The 16,642-nt window shown below is 41.5% G+C and overlaps 1 long non-coding RNA gene across 1 annotated transcript; it reads right to left on the minus strand.

The window, feature by feature from the left end:
- Positions 1-547: 547 nt before the first annotated feature.
- On the minus strand, positions 548-12,520 carry LOC147658198 (uncharacterized). Its single transcript, XR_015290931.1, has 2 exons — positions 12,224-12,520; positions 548-1,081 (listed from the first exon to the last, which is right to left on the minus strand). It is a non-coding gene; the product is annotated as an uncharacterized LOC147658198 (long non-coding RNA).
- Positions 12,521-16,642: the final 4,122 nt, after the last annotated feature.

Consider the following 16,642-nt stretch of genomic DNA (forward strand, 5'->3'; position numbering starts at 1 on the left):
CGTGTTTACGCCACTCGTATTGCGAAACTTGTCCACAGTTCGACACAGGGCGATCGGTGGAAAGATTCTTGCCGCAGATACATCGTTATGGCCGTGGTATGACGTATCGCTGGTAGCAAATAAATTTTCGTCGACGGTGTTAGACAATTCGGGGAGATAAATCGGGCTACGCCGCGGAATAGTTAAACACGGCCGAGGCACATTCGAGCACGATCGCCATAAATCGCGATCGTCGCTCGCAAGGGCGTTACACTGAACGTTAATTATCGGCACGGACGATTGAATTGACACGATAAAAACTAGCTGCCCGTTTCGGCCCCCGGGCCCTGACAAGGAGGGAAGGAGCTTGAAGTGTGGTCCCTCTTAACTAATTGTATATACTTATTAAGTCTGTGAGAAATATTTTTTTCGATCCTTTGCGATATTTGTTATTCAAATAATATCGTTACCATTTTATATTGCTTTAATTTTGGGTGATTCATTTCCATTATTTTCGTTTTCTCACTTCGTTGTGATTTTTTTGCAAGGAATAGTTGAATAAACAAAATGAAATTTCTGTTTTAATTTATTTCGATATGGTGTAATCTTTTTTAGCCACTTTTGAACATTTCTTAGAAACAAAATACCGTGTCATTATTCACAACAGAATTATCTTATCTTCGGGATTTTGCTATAAAATTTTGCAAATTTTTTTAGTTACGCGGGTAAATTTGACAGAATATCGGGAAGAAAATATTACCCTCTTCTCTTCGTTATTTCTGCAAGAGAGTCTGTGCAAGATTTCTTTTTATTTTACAGAAGAAAGTATGCATGGGCAAGAAGGAGTACACGTGTTTCAAAGGACACGAGGGATGCGCCTAGATACCTGGCTTGATATTTAATAAAACCAAAGCGGTGGCCAAGACAAAGGGATACTTGGTCTGAAAATACGAGGAGCCAGCGTAGGCAATAAGGTATCTTAATATCAACATGCATACTGACTCAAACATATATATTTCAGGGAAAGAGTTTCCTCTTCGGTTCTTCCTCTAACTTTCAGCAGCTCGATTAGATCTCTTTGTTTCATATGAATCTTCAATCCCTGTAAAAAATATACGAATTTTAAAATACGTTTAGAGAAGAACGGACATAAAATATACACACAAAGGTAAATAATTGTAATTACAAATAAATATCTTGAAAATGGTCTTTATTCTATCTCTCTTTAAATTCGTTAACATCTTAACACGTATCTGTCATTGCAAATAAAAAAAACTACACGTAACTTACGAAATGCACATACACATCGCATCTATTTATTTATTTTTAGTTGCGACTAAAAAACACTTTTGGAGAAGGAAAAACGTAAGAAAGAGAAATTAAAGGGAAATTGGCACACCTCTCGTAATAACATTAGTTAGTCTCTATGGAAATGGAACAAGCCAGGCATCTATACGAGACTCGATGCACTTTATATCATCACCGGTAAATTCAAGCTCTACGGCATATTGAATTTCGATTTTTATACGCATCCTTAAACACTTCCATTACTTTGGCCAATAGCGCATCGCGCCGGTAGTCGCCGGTATGCGGTGCGCTCGCGAGGTTTATGCATATTCGAACGGTGCACTCTGCATATAAATGCGATCTCCGAAAGACGCGTTCAAGAGAGGGAACGGTTGAACCCGTGCGAGGGACGAGGATGGAAAATGGAGGAGAAGGGAAAAAAGAGAGGCGTCACGTCCATCGAGACATTTCTCGCGCTGCCTCTCCTCCACCGAACCTTAACGTCCTCCTCTTTTTCTATCTTCCCCCATTTTGCCCTCTCTCCGTGTATTTATACACGTATTTATATATACCGAGCTGAGTCATTTACCCGTGTGCTACCTGAATTTATTCGTTAAACTGTGTAAAACTGGATTCGTCATCAACGCACGTAAGCGAGATATTACTTCGAGCATTGTTATAGAGCGTTAATTATTTGCAACGATCTTTATCTTTGCGCCACGCTATTCATAATTCACACGGCGCGCTTAAACGGCTCACCCTGTATGCGAGAGACGTGCTTCTGCGGTGTATATGCGCGTCTTTCGCCCCGACGAAACGGTTCCAAGGATTATAAAGCTCGCGAAATATTTTCGGGCCACGGCCGTCATAACTCAGCTACGCGGCCCCTCGTTTTATTCCCTCTCCTCCTCTGCCTGCTGGCGAGGCAGAACCACCGGCTTCCGTCCGCACAATGGACCGTTGGCGAAATATGGATGCGCATTTGTCGCCTGTTTATGCTTATGCGCTCGACGTGTCTATTAGCGACGCGAAATCAACGTTGGAAAATTCTCGTCCCTCGTTTCGGTTGTTACGTGGGTGGTAATCGGATTTGCGGGTGGCCGAAGGATGCTTTTGCAAATTACGAGAAAATATCGAGGAGAGTTCGAAGTGTTTCGATCGATCCTCTTTAGATATTTATAGATGAACAAATCTTATGAGTTATAGAGAATTAATGCGAGATTGATCTTTTCTACACCTGGTATAGGAGATGAACGAGACGCATATTTGCGACAGTGTGTACGGAGAGTAATGTTCGACCTTTAGAGAATTTACTACTGCAAGACGATAGAGGCGATTAAGCCTCTAGTAATGGTTAAGGCGGAATATACGACCGATCTTGCTCCAACTGGAACAAATCCATGGCATTAGTTGGAGATTTGTTCGAGATTGAGATGCTAGAATCAACTAACGAACGAGGTTATTTGCAACGACAGATTCTGATCTTTAGAAGTAATAAATTTCTTATCTGTTACGTTTTTATTTTACTTGACAATTCAATGAAAGATACGGGAAAATTAATTTTGTTTGTATAATTATATTGTTTAAGAATTAATTATTCGAGAAACGAAAGGATCGATAATCTTCTCCATTATTGATTTTCAAAAATCATCGTTCTAATGACGTTTCCGTTGCAAAATAACCGGGATCCCGCAGCACGAAATAGCAATCTGTGCCCAGCTAAACAAAACGCTTCCTCTCTTGATCACAGAGAGAGAGAGAGAGAGAGAGCGTTGAAAAAAGTAATGATCAAGGGTAGAGCAAAATCGGCCGATGAATTAAGTAAATGCCTGTAATTCTCCCCGGCTAAGCGACAAGGTAATTTTAATACCCGTGAATCTCGGCCTCGCTTCTACGAGGGAATTTAATAGCGCCTAGCTCGAACAATTGCAGCTTGCGGCGTGATTAATTAGACGAAAGTATAGGCTTGATCCACGCGATAATATTTCAGATAAAGATCGAACCCCGACGAATGGTAAAACGATGGGCCCGAAGAGAATCCTCCTACCCTCGAACCGAGAAAGAAAACGGGCGCTTTCTTCTCTTTTTTTCGCCTCTCCACCCCTTTCTCCTCTTCCTTCCATTTTCACGTCGAGACCGTCATAAAAGACTGCGCCTCTACGTGAAACTATTTCTGTTTCGTGTCAACCGTGTCTTTCTACGCTCTCAAGATATACCGTCGTTTTAACTGTCTTCGATCGAAAGAGAAGGGGTGTATGGTAGCTCACGAAAGTATTCATATTATCTTATGAAGATTTTTTTGCCAAGATTTATATTGTTACACTACTGCGTGCAATTTTCCTTTTCGACAGGAAAGTATTTTTTCGCGTTTCGAGCGTAATTTCATCTGGCGAAAAAAGAAAAGAAAATATCTCAAGTTGTATCGTTGCAAAGTATTTTTACATAAAAAAAAAAAAGAAGAAAAGAAGAAGAAGAGAAAAGGAAAGATTCATTACATCGAATACTAACGTTGCTAATTTTTATTTACAGTGTCATTGAATACGAGTCATTGTATACACGAGCGAAGGGAGAGAAAGGATAAAGAAAAAGGTCTAGAAGACATGAATATTCTTCGAGAGGGCTGATATTTCTGGACAGAGTTTGCCTCTTGTTCGCCTCTTAATCACCTGCTTCGATTAGCATTTCTATGAGAAGGGGACTCGTTCGTATATTCCTTTTTCGCCAGTTTCGAGAAGATTGACACGTAACCGGCCTTCCGTCCAGCCGGAAGAAAAATGGTAAAATAAGTAAGGTGACTAACTTGATCGTGAAGTTGGGGTATTTAGTGGGTATACGCTGGAAAAGCGTACGATAGTTTACGATATCGTTTGGAAGACGGGAGAAGAATCTCAGGAGTTTGCAACATCTCGTGTTTGGGTTTCATTGACAGTAATAGACCGTTGGTCGTCGAGAATGTTGGAAAGTTTGCTGTGTGGTAAATCAGGAGAAATTATACGCGGCGTCTAGGCAATTCTATGGTCGAACTTTGGCACCGTGTTCTGGGGAAAACGAGAGGAAAATCTTACGGTTATCGTGCGATTTACAGTATATACGTGTTTATTTATAATTAGAAGACGCATTGTATTGCAGTGACGGGATGGAGACTGCGCCGCGACTCAATTTGAATCTGTTTGGCGCATAAATTAATTCGTTATACCATTTTAATGGAAATTAATGTATCGTTTATAGATCGTGATGATATTAAATTAGTTTATTACGAAATAGCCTTCAATATCGATCGATTGTGGACGACATTTCTGCAGAGAATTTCCATAATTAAGAATAATATTTAAATTTTGAAAAATAGTAGAAAGACAAATTTGAAGTCGTGTGAATCGATACGCGTTCACGAATTTTATGTTATTATCTAAGAAGAGATCCTTTTGTCAAAATTTTAGAAATAATTCAGAACGAAAGAATCGAACAACGATTTCCTTAAAACAAGTCGTCCGTTTCCGCTCGATCCCATCGCTACTTGTTTTCGATCCAAGTGGCGTTCAAGCACCATCACACATTCCTCCGTATCCTATCTTCTTCCTCTCGCCGATACACGCATCTCTGTGTGCACCATCGTGTCCTTACCTTTATCGCTTTAAAAATACGCAAATAAACCTAAAACACACGTTTCGGGAAGGGAAAATAATGAACTTAATTTCGCCTAGTTAATTTTAATTCCGTTGGTGCAACGCGCCAAAACTGTTTTTCCTACGCGTGGCCATAAAACACATGGCGAAATTTCACCCGACAGCCCCGTATATTCGGCGAACGAGGCGAGCCGGGGCCAGCGAGCAGTCAAATCGAAATACATCGCGAGGATTTAGTGTCGCGACATCGGCGCGGATCGGCACGTTTCGTGCCACCAGTCGTGGTCGTCGTAAACGACAATGACATCCTTCCGCGCCGCGGCCCGTTATTTCCATTCTTCCCGAATTAGAAAACGGCACCGTCGTCTCTCTCGACCCCGACCCCACATCCGCACAATTCACCGGAACGTTCGGCCGTGGCGCGGATCCAATTTGATTATTAATTTCGATCTCGCTCGCTGCACAAGGCGAAACGTATTCGTACGTGTTTCTGGAGGAGGGAGGGGAGAGACGAAGAGGTGGAGTGGTTTGAGCCGAATAATATCTCGAAACTTATCCTCGCCTTCCTTTGTTTCGCGGATTTTTAACAAGTCGAATCGTTTCTTTTCCTTTGGAATTTCAAACTTACGATGTTTGGACTGCGAGATAAACGTGATCGTATATCGAAGGTGTGTATAGGAAGATAAATAGGTTGTAAATATTGAGGAGGGATACAAATCGAAACGGATTAGCGACGAGTTTTCATTTATGTTTGACTTGGCTTCTATTGTTATGACGCTTATGCGCTCTCTCGGGGAAGCCTTGTTAACAAGTTTTAAGTTTATTAACGAGCTCTCGAAGAAACGTATTCTCCTTGTCCCTAATCTTTTTTATCTTCTTACCATCTAAAACTTGTTTCTTTTTTTGTTTCAGAAATGCGTAAACACTTATCGCATACCTTGCTCGTTGTATTGGTAATAAAATAGTGTAACGTTTAAGAGAAATTGTTCAAATTCTGTCCAAGAAAGTGTTGGTGAGCACAGCAAAGAGAGCATCCATTTCGATAAATGGTAATTTCGTATGAAACTTGTATCATAAGTAATTATCAGCCACATTCTCATATTTCATATCGAATAAATCCATAATATCCGATTGATCACACGCATCATGCATGATACAAAGAGAAATCTTGTTTTCCAAGCTTTTAAAAGCTTAAGCCTTGTTTCCATCGAGTCGCGTTCCCATTGAGCATCAAATGATCAACTGACCAAAAATAATGCAACAATTGATACAAGATCGATAAACGCGGCTTTAAACAAGATCAACTCAATCGACATCGTGTATTTTTTGAAAAAAAATTTAATCAACACGAGGACTTGATTCGATGTAAACGGGGCTTTACAACACGCTCGATGATACCTCGACAACCGACCATCCTTGCCCATCTTTGCCGAGGGAATACCGCTCAATTTTCTGTTAATCGTCAAACATTCGCTCATCATCGTCTCTTTTAATCACGGCTCGTCGCCCGTTTCCGCCCTCGATGATCGATTACCGTCACGTACGGGCGAAATCACCGGTCTCCATGTAAATCGTGGCCGTTTAAGCGGCCGTAATCTTGGCATGGGACCGGGCCAGCCAGTATTTCATATTTGTTAGATCGCTGAATCACCGTGTAATTTGCCCGACGAGATCCCTTATAAATTGTCGAAACTCCTCGTCCCTGTAACGCACGAATATGTAAACGGTCTACACCGTTCGTGGCGTCATGTTTCATCGAAGATTACGCGGTACAGATCCCGACGAAGCGAGGTATACATACGTACGAGAGTGTACAGGGTGTTCCGGACGACACAGATAGATGGAGAATTTGAAACGGGCGTCATTTGGTTAAAATTTCGATTCTCTTCGCTTTCGAATCTACTACCGATTTCGACTTTTGATTTTTGATCTCATTTCTGCACACCCAAATTTTTCCACGATCCAAGCTGGTGCCCGATCAGAGGATGATTCGCGGCCGATCGAGGAAGAAAAAGATCGCGCGGGACGAAGCGAAGGGAAACGCGGCCCATGCCTCGAGTAATTTCGCTAATGGTCCTGAATTGCGACGTCGCCCTCCCCTTCCGCCCACCGGGCTCACCGCGGTGAAGTAATTCGCCGCTGGAAATTCGGAAATTAAATTGGTACCCACGACGGTGCTCCTTTTAATGCGCGTAATTACGTGATTACGCATCACGAAACGGTTTCAACTCGCCGCTCGCAAAGTATCGGCCCGATAGAAAGAAAGAACCGTTTCCACTGCGGGGAGGAACGACGTTTTTCTCGTTGATACTGTCTTTGAATGAAATTTGATTTTGATTTATTCGCGTGAAAAATTGATATTTGTTCGTTTTGTGATATGATAGAAATGATAAAATAATTATGTAATTATGTAACTTTAGAACTCAAAGAAGATAGAACTGTTTTGCACGGATTTAATTTTGGAGTATGAAAAAATGTTTCGAGATCGAATTCAAAGTGGAATATACTTTTTTTGCAAAAATCATGGAGCATGGAAAGAAACTAGATTTTTACGGAAATTTTTCAGGCAAAAATTGATACATTAATGTGTCAAATTTTTGTCGGTATTGATACGATAACGGACTAAAAGTTTTCATTCTATTAATTCAATGATGGAGGTGAAGTAACAAAAAGTCGATAATGGAGGGGAAAATTGGAGGGGAAAGGATATTCGTTTATGGATGCGACACGGTGTGCAAATATCGGGCCAGATTGATGAATATTAGTACAGATTATGCATGGGGAATCCACGCGGAAGCGTTTTACAGCGGACTATGAATAAGAAATTCGACGTCATTCTTCATTCGTCCGGTTTTTACTCGGTTGAGATACCTCCAGACTCGTGGAAGACTCGGCAATTTAACATCGGCGTATTTACGATGGAGCAATGTTGATCCTCATCCTTAATCTTTATGCAAAGATGACGGCTGAAATGGTTAATAAATAATCCATTATTTATGCAGCTTCGTTGTTCGTTATAAATTCAAGAGGACGAGAGGAAAAACAAGGAATTTCAAGGAAATAACTTTATCAAGACGACTTTTAATAATACTTTTAATAATAAATGCATTAATCTTGACAGTGGTTTTCAACAGCTGAATACTTTTAACGAAATTTTGACGAATTTCGTCGGTCAAATCAAACTCGAAACAGGAAATTCTAAATACATATACTACGATTAGAGGAAAAGTAATTTTAGTAATTGACACTACCATAACGATCAACCATCAATTTTGACAATACATTTTGCAACGCTAAAGTAACATTGAATTAAATATCATCTCGTCGTGTCGTATTTATTAATCGATTTTCAGGCTTATTAATCGACGACCCCCAAACATCGATAATTAAAATCACGTGTGCGCCGGCCTGTAATTCATTTTTCAAACCCGTCGGTACGAAACGATTCGTCGACGAATAAATAGCAGGCAAGCAGAGAAACGTCGCGATTAATCGGTCTGTCTACGCGCCACTTAACGGCCGAACGACGCACCCGTAATGTATCCCGTTAATTGCAACGTTTGTTTTATTAATCGTTGAATATAACGTTGAACGTGACGTTGAAAGTTTTGACAAAGACCGCATTACTGACTCGTGATGATCAATTTTCCTTGGCGCTCCTATTCACTTTACTCGATATTCCTTTTAATTGGCCTGGCCCACGTTCCTATGAATTACCAGCTTTCTAAAGAGAGAGAGAGAGAGAGAGAGAGTAATACCGGGGGAGGAGGCTTTACGAGCGGATCAACTGGAGATTGTACGTATGTGGTTACGACACTGTCGAAGAAGGTTTCTTCGAATTTTGGAAAGAATGTAGTTCGAAATAATGACGTCGAGAAGGAATTCGACTGGTTTTCTTGGGAACGTTTTTATGACTTTTATGACTCGTTAAGACTGTACTGTATTGAAACAAATTTATTGCTAGAATTAATCGAATCTAACTATAGATGAACTCTGCATGATATTCGTTTAAGAAGCAAATTCATATAACAAGAATCTTTCGATTAATGGATTCATACTCGTAATTGGAAGATTACGAAGCAATATAGTAAATTTTATTATATTCTTTTGAAAATTTATCGTTCACGTAAGAAAAGGAATGGAGAAAGAGAGTTACTGCTCTCGAAGATATCGATCTTTTCACATCAGAACATCTGGCATCGCGAGAAAGATCCAAGATCTCATTGACTTACCCATATAACCGCATACGCTAATCGATCAGCTGACCAATTAAACACCGTGGTGGGTCTGTCATGAAAAAAACGGATTGATCGATCGATCCACTAAATCAGCCTCGCATCTAGAAACATTGAACTGCTTATTAGATGAAAAACCTTACAAAGTGAGACACGTTTTTTTCTCTTTTATACACAACTCTTACGAATCTTTATCTTGTCGAGGCTCGTTTCATCTTAATTCAAATAATTTAAAACAGAGGAAGATGAATACATAGAAATTGTATTTTCGTAAGTTAATTATTCTATTATCGGATCTTTTATCACGAGCGAAACGAAAATACGATATAATTCATAATGGAGCCATTTTTTTACCAATTTTTCCATCCTACGCACACTTCTGTTGGATGACTCACGATATTCCACGAACGACACGATGTATAAATAGCGTACAGATCCATAATCCTGAAAGGATTAATACTCGCCCGACAAATTAACGATTATAGCGAACAGTATTGCGCAATCGTTTCCTCGAAACGAATAGAAGAGAAGAATCATGAGAGGTTGTCGAAGGTACAGATCGACGATTTCAGGTTCGGTTGTGCGCAAGGATACGAAGAGAACGGTGAAGAAAGCGGTCGCCGGCCGCGGTAGCGGTCGTATTTCACGCGGAACGATAGGAATAAATTTCCATATCTGGCCACGCTTTCTGACGTCCCTCGTTTCCTTACGGGCCTAATAAAGACAAATACACCCGCTCCTCGGTGACCACGCAAAACCAGTGTCCAGGGAGTGGACGCGCGTGGCGGAAAATCGCTCGCAACGGCGCGATTACGCACACGAGGAAAGTTTAGACCGCGGCAAGATACGCGGATGTACCATTATCGGTGCGCGTGGGAGGCGGTTACATGTACGTACATCCACGGGTCTTGTATACAGAGTGTTTGGACCAAGTGGGTAGGTAGAAAGGTAAAGGAGAGATTTCCAGGGATTAAAGGAAGCAGATAGAAACGTCGATAGATTAATATTCCTTAAAAATATCGAGGAAAGGATTAAATACGATCTTTGTGCATCTCTAAATTCTTCTTTTTAAATGGGCGAGATATGACAGTCGTCGTATCTGTCTTTTGTCTATCTAATTCGAAATGAAATTGTTATTCGAAGGAACGATCGAAATTTTTGCGTATCAATTTTCGTCTCAATCGTTGAAATTACAAGGCTCGCCCTTCTCGATTCACTTTGCTCGAACACCCTGTGTATGCTGTACACGAGGAGTGTCGTGGTAGGATAGGCATCGATCTTCTTACACCTCCTCCTCTCTGTTCCTCTCCGTTTTCTACATTTCCGTTCTTGTTCGAGCAGGATGTAGAATTCGCGGCCTCTCATTCGACATACGTAGTCCGGCCATTCGCGATTTTACGAGTTGCTTCAAGAGCCGTGACGCGGCAATCTCACGGCCAACAATGCCCATTCCACCCTTCTTTTTCTCTTCTTTTTTCTTTCTTTTTTTTTTTTTTTTTTTTTTTTTTTGCGTGTACGGATCGCAGCTGTGTACCATGAATGACGCGTGTAAAATAAATTTAAATTAACTGACCGCCGCGTTTGCACGCACTCTGTGCCCCCTTGACGCGCAGTGATTCTGTTACGCTCTTCGTGTTTCGGCGCGAGACTTTGAACGGAGTGGAAAAAAAAAAAAAAAAAAGAATATATACTGGATCAAAGTTGGAATGGAAATTGAATCGAGAAATTTTTTTTTTTCTTTAGATTATATCAATCTGGATATCAGATTGCTAAAATTGAACTCGATTATTGAAAGTATCGCAATATAATTAAAATAGAGAGAAGAAAATATAATTTTTTCCTTGAAAAAATTAAAACTGTTAGGTCGAATTTTTCTTCAATTAAAAAGAAGAAATTGAATTAAATAATATTACAATCGTAAAAAAAATTCTAAATGATTTCCGAAAGTTTTATTTTTTTAAAGTTGAATTAAAATTTGAAAAAAAAATCTTCTTCGATCAATAATGAAAGAATATATATATATATATCTAGGTGTCTAACGTAAAATAGAAAAATAAGGTAAAATATAATGTTTCCAAATTGCACATCATCGCCAGTAACGACAATGTAACGACGCTCGTAACGATGCTCGTCTGCGCGTGATTTTATTCAGAAATACTCGGGTCTCGGGCCTGTTCCTGACGTGTCTTTATAGAAAGTTTCACTTCAATGACCTTATTCTTCCTCGCGATCCAATCGAAAATAGAATTCATATTTCTTCCACCAGTGCCAAAAAGACACTTCCAATCGAGTGGTCAGCATTTCGCTACATTGAGTTCACATAGCGTTCGCTAAGCGCTCCTTAAACGATTCCATGCATTATGGATTAAGAAATCTGAATTCTCATGAACGAATAATCAGAAGGGATTGCATTTCTCGCGACGATAACGTTAAATTTATTCGGTGGAAAAACTGGAAAATGGCAAAAAGCCAGCGCACACTTGTCGACGATTACTTTTATCATTCATACATTTTTTAAAGCCTCAACTGGTAAGATTCTTCACACTGTGTCTGGTCACTAACCTTATGAATAAAATTTTTAGACGGAATGCGTACATAATTATTACCGTATGCACTTCATTTCTAAGTTAAAAGAGTCAACGATTGTTTAATGAGATACGAAGTCGTAAGTGGTTAAGGAATGTGATAGGCCAGACTATTAAATGGATTCACGTTCAATCATAATGTTTTATCTCGAAAAATATATTAATATTATTTATCGTTTATTCGATTCCATAAGTTTACGTGTAAAATTAATTTTAAAAAAAGTATCATCGATATTTTATTAATAAACAATTTGTAAAGTTTTTCGTGACGATCCAATACGTTCATTCCACTCAAAGACACAATTCCTCGCCTAATTTCTCGTTCTTCGCAAACACAAGCTAAAGCCAACCGACAAAGCCTCCTGACCTAACACTTATATATATATTCAACCCCCAACTAACAAACACCCTGAACCAATTTCGCTCCAACGCGAGTCCAGCTTTTCTCTCGCTCTCGAGAGAGAAAAGGGAAAAGAGAGAGAAAAAAAGAAAAAATTCTAAAAAAAACTCTCACCTTGCGAATGGTAAAAACCATAAACGAGCCACGTTAACCAAGTGTCGAGAGACGTCGTCCTCGCTCGTGTCACTTCTGAAGGAAACGCGGAAAACAAAAAAAAAAAAAAAGAAAATAGACAAAAAAATCCACGGTCCAGTTTCACCTTCTGCCTGTGCCAGAAGGGGCGCGCACGAAAAAAAAGATCCGTCGGGCGCACGAAAGGTAACAGCTGTAAAGAGTCAACACGCCATCCAAATATACGGCGGATACACAGACACAAGGTGTCAGGAGCGCACGAGGTGGCACGATGCGACTGTCACGTACACGCCGCGACCGGGCTTCATCCACCACCCCGTCGAGATGCAATTTCCGCTATTTTTACCCGAAAAGCTTCTCGGCCCATCCCCGCGGCACGTTCCTCAAATAAAGCCTGCTACACCCGAGCGCGTGCATCCAACGAGTCGAGCGAGACGAGCTGCTCCATCGAGGTGGTTGTGTATAGTTTTGAGACGAGAATGTTGGGGGTGGCACGAATCTGGAGGAATCCTTTCACGAGCCACATAGCGCTCGCTGATCTCGCGAGGATCGAGTCGTATTTAAGCGCGAAACGACGCTTTTGGTTTGAGGGAGGGGTGAATCGAGAGAAGGGAGAAGGTTCGTTGACTTGGAATTTGGAGGGGTGGTAAAAGGGAACAAGGAAGGAGAGGAACGACTTCGCGGAGATGTGGAGAGTTTAAGGGAAAATGTAAATTTTTGAGATACGTATGGTGTAAGAATTTTTATAGTAGACACGCGATGATTCATGGAATGGAGAAGAGGGAGCGTTGAATTGTGCGCCACCCTCTGGCTAGTAGTCCAGTATCGTGACCCAGTCTGGGTTAAAAGTGTTACAGAACAGGGCACTTCCGCATAGCAGGTCAGTGAGTCACTCTTTCTTGCTTGACTCATGTTTCAAATATAACTATATACAATATCGAAGAACCTGCATTCTTTGTAATTTTCAGTAATTTTATAAGGAAACGTTTGTACGAATTGTAAATAATTAATTATTGCCATTTTTTCACGTGTCTACAAGTTCAAGTAATATTCAAGTATCCTATTATTCATTACGCACTTGTTAACAAAAGAAGAAGAAGCAAAAGCTTTTAGCTTGAACATTTTTCTATATTCTTTTATCCTCTCGGATGAACACATCCATAAGATTACTTATCAATTACATTTGCACAAAGGATAACAAATTAAACGGTACGATGGTACAAAAGGAACGCAAAGAGATTCGCAAGCATTATTTCAACTTCTCAACTTTTTTCACGCGACGAAAAAGAAGGAAATTTCAACATATATAAAATCCGCGTGAGTTGCAAACAGAGAGTTTATCCTCCACCGCCCATTACTTCCTACGCTTAGAAATTTCTTCCCTCCCCCCTCTCCCCCCCCCCCGTCACAAACAACGTATATACGTATAAACACGCGCGCACACACATCGACTGTAAAAATTCTCCCGGCCCATTTTGCGATCAGGCCAGCTTCCGGTGTCCCACCCACTTGCGGCGATCTCGTATATTCGCCGCGCAACGGGCGTTTATCACGTCCCGTTTGACGACGCGCCGCTCGTCGACGTTTGTTTGGAACAGGCGGACGTTCGAGACGTACGACCGACCGACCGGCCTCTCCGCTCCGCTCCGCTTCTCACTGCGCCTCGAGCGGCTCGTAATACCTTCGGGGACTGCGTTTCGAACGTCCTCCGCCGTCTGACGACCGAGGAGGATTCCGGTGGCGGGGCAGCGTCGCGTCTCAGACGATTAAATTCATCCGCGCCGACAGACGCGCGCCTCCTAAGCCCCAGGATCGCTTCGAGAGTCGCCTGTGAATTTTACCCGCGGTCAGGATTATTCTCTGGGATTCGAGCAAAGAGTCGCGGCATTCCTCGCGTAATTTGTGGAAGAATTTGATTTAACAGCGACGAGATGATTTGTACCGGAGATTTTTGTTACACCGGATATGACGAATGCTGGATTTGATTGAAGCATTGCTAATATTTTCATTTAGGTTAAAATTTTAAATTAGGGTTTTTTATTGATTCTATATCAACACGTTCGTCGAGCCAGTGTGATTTCGTTGAGTTTCTCACGGGGCCCAAATGTTACTGTCGAAAAATCGTAAGAACGTAAAGCTGTAAGAGCGGAAGTAGTTTTAATATTTTTATTTTACATGTTTTAAAATAAAATTTAAATTAGTTGTTTTCAATGCCTCTACTTCTAGTTTTTCGCTCCCTACTTCGTTCGTTTCCAAAGTCAATCTAAGTATTTTGGTCTGAATATAAGCTTTTAATTAATTTTATATTATTAATGGAAATTCGTAACAGTATCCTTCTATAATTTTAGATATACTATTTAAATTTGATTTAAAATTGTATAGAAATACAGAGTGGTTCGCTAACAGATCATACTTTTCTTTTTAAATTCTGTTTTATTTATATTTCAGTGCTTGTTCCATTAAATTTCTTTTAAAATTCCGCTTTAATCCTTTGCATTCACATGATCGTTATCCTACATTTTATTATTATACATATATCTAAATTAATAAATATATATACAATATAATTATATATAACATATTATAACATTGTAGAGGGCTCTTCTTACTATTTTTCTTGAACAAGAAAGCGTCACCCATATATCGGTGACTTGGCGACGAACGTGTTAATATAAAGAATAAAGAATAATCTTTCGATATTTCGAGTTGAAAGAAGTCGAGAGGGGAAACGTTGATAAACTCGCCCGAGATTACGAACAATATTTAGAACCGCTTTTGGAACGAACCCAATTCCATCCCGACGCCGTTTCGAGCATCCAGAAACGCATTATAAACGTGTATCAAAAGCCCGGCATCTCATCATTCCAATATGAACTTGCCCCGTCCGATGTCTCATTAACGTCTCTCCTAGACAATTCCCTTCGTGCACCCCCGGCATCAATCTACCATCCTGAATCATAAATAAGCCCTCTCGTATGTAACAAACGCACCATCCTCCCCCTTCCTCTCCCCGCAAACCGAAGCGCGATTTGATAAATGCGCGAAATTAGCAGCAGCCAGCCAACTCGGATCGAACGGCTTATCGCGTCGACGCGAGTAATTATCACCGTTGCTGACAAATTTCATCTCGGCCAAGGAGATGGTGCATCCATGATGGTGCAGGATGAGAAACGAGAATCGCGCGTGGGATAACAGAAGGACAGGGGCAGAGAGAGAGAGAATAGGCGGCCACTTTAAGGTGAGAGGAGGAAGGAGGCGAGCGATTGTATCGCGGGTCGGTGTGAATGTCCTGACTGGTAGTTAAGATGGCCTCGGTGTACAAGGAGGGGAGGGAGAGACACGCGGTGCCCTCCTCGAGAGAGGAGTTTTATTGCGACAAGTGCGCTGCTCTCTTCTACGGCCCCCCATTACCGCCCGACTTCCGGCCGCCGCTGAGAATCGGCGGAGAACAAGCGCGCGCCGCTGAAATGTAATTTACTCTCTCTGTCTCTCTCTCTCTCTCTCTCGCGATGTTCGAGAGACGAGACAACTCCCCCCCTCCCCCCCCTCTCCCTATGTACTTCTACGAAAATGTCGAGCTGATCTGTAAGCACGATTTCGTGTTTACAGATCCCACGTTTGATGAGAGCCCCGTGGTTTGAGGGGGAGGATGGGAAAGGATGTTTGGAATATTCTATCCATCCAGTGAGATGAAGTCGTAGGTTCTTGGAATATCGAATGAAACTCGTGGACAAACTTGTAGGATAAAAGGATTTTGTAATTAGCTTGGGTAGGCACGCGGGGTAGAGCTGCTAGAATTTCTTCTTTCTCTCGCTTTTGACGAACGCCTTTTCGTTGCACGAATCGGCAAGGTTCACCTGGATATCGATCTGGATTACTCGGATCGTGCGCGTGGCCAATAAGCAACAGCATCATTACAAAACGGTTTCTTATTTCTTGAACACGAGGACGCGAGATTTCCACGAGTGGTGCAGACCTCCATGAAGTCGGGTTACCGCGATCGAACAGCGTGTTCAATCTACACGTGTAAAGATAGCGGCTCGGTTGTTGCCACGGATAAACCCGATCGAGGCGTGTAACCGGTCTGCAGGGGGCATCCGGAGAATCATGACCGTTCGCTGATAGTATGACGATAACGGCCGAGGGAGGAGAATAGAGGCAGCTAATGTCACGAGCTAACAATATCCTTGTACGAGCACAGAGCGTGTACTCCTCCTTCCCAAGATATCTTTAATTATTCCTGCGGGGAATCGGCGCACGGCGATTTTTCCACGCGATAGATTTGAATGGAGAGCGGCAGAGTTGAAGTCGGACGGTCTTTAGGAGAAGATTTTAAAGCCACGTGCGCCAGCTCTGGATTGCCCTTTAATGGCGCTCTTATCGGTCACCGGGGGACCGCTG

Source organism: Apis florea, unplaced genomic scaffold (assembly GCF_048593485.1).
Source record: "Apis florea isolate Af1SG1 unplaced genomic scaffold, ASM4859348v1 contig_2297_pilon, whole genome shotgun sequence".
Taxonomy (NCBI): Eukaryota; Metazoa; Arthropoda; class Insecta; order Hymenoptera; family Apidae; genus Apis; species Apis florea.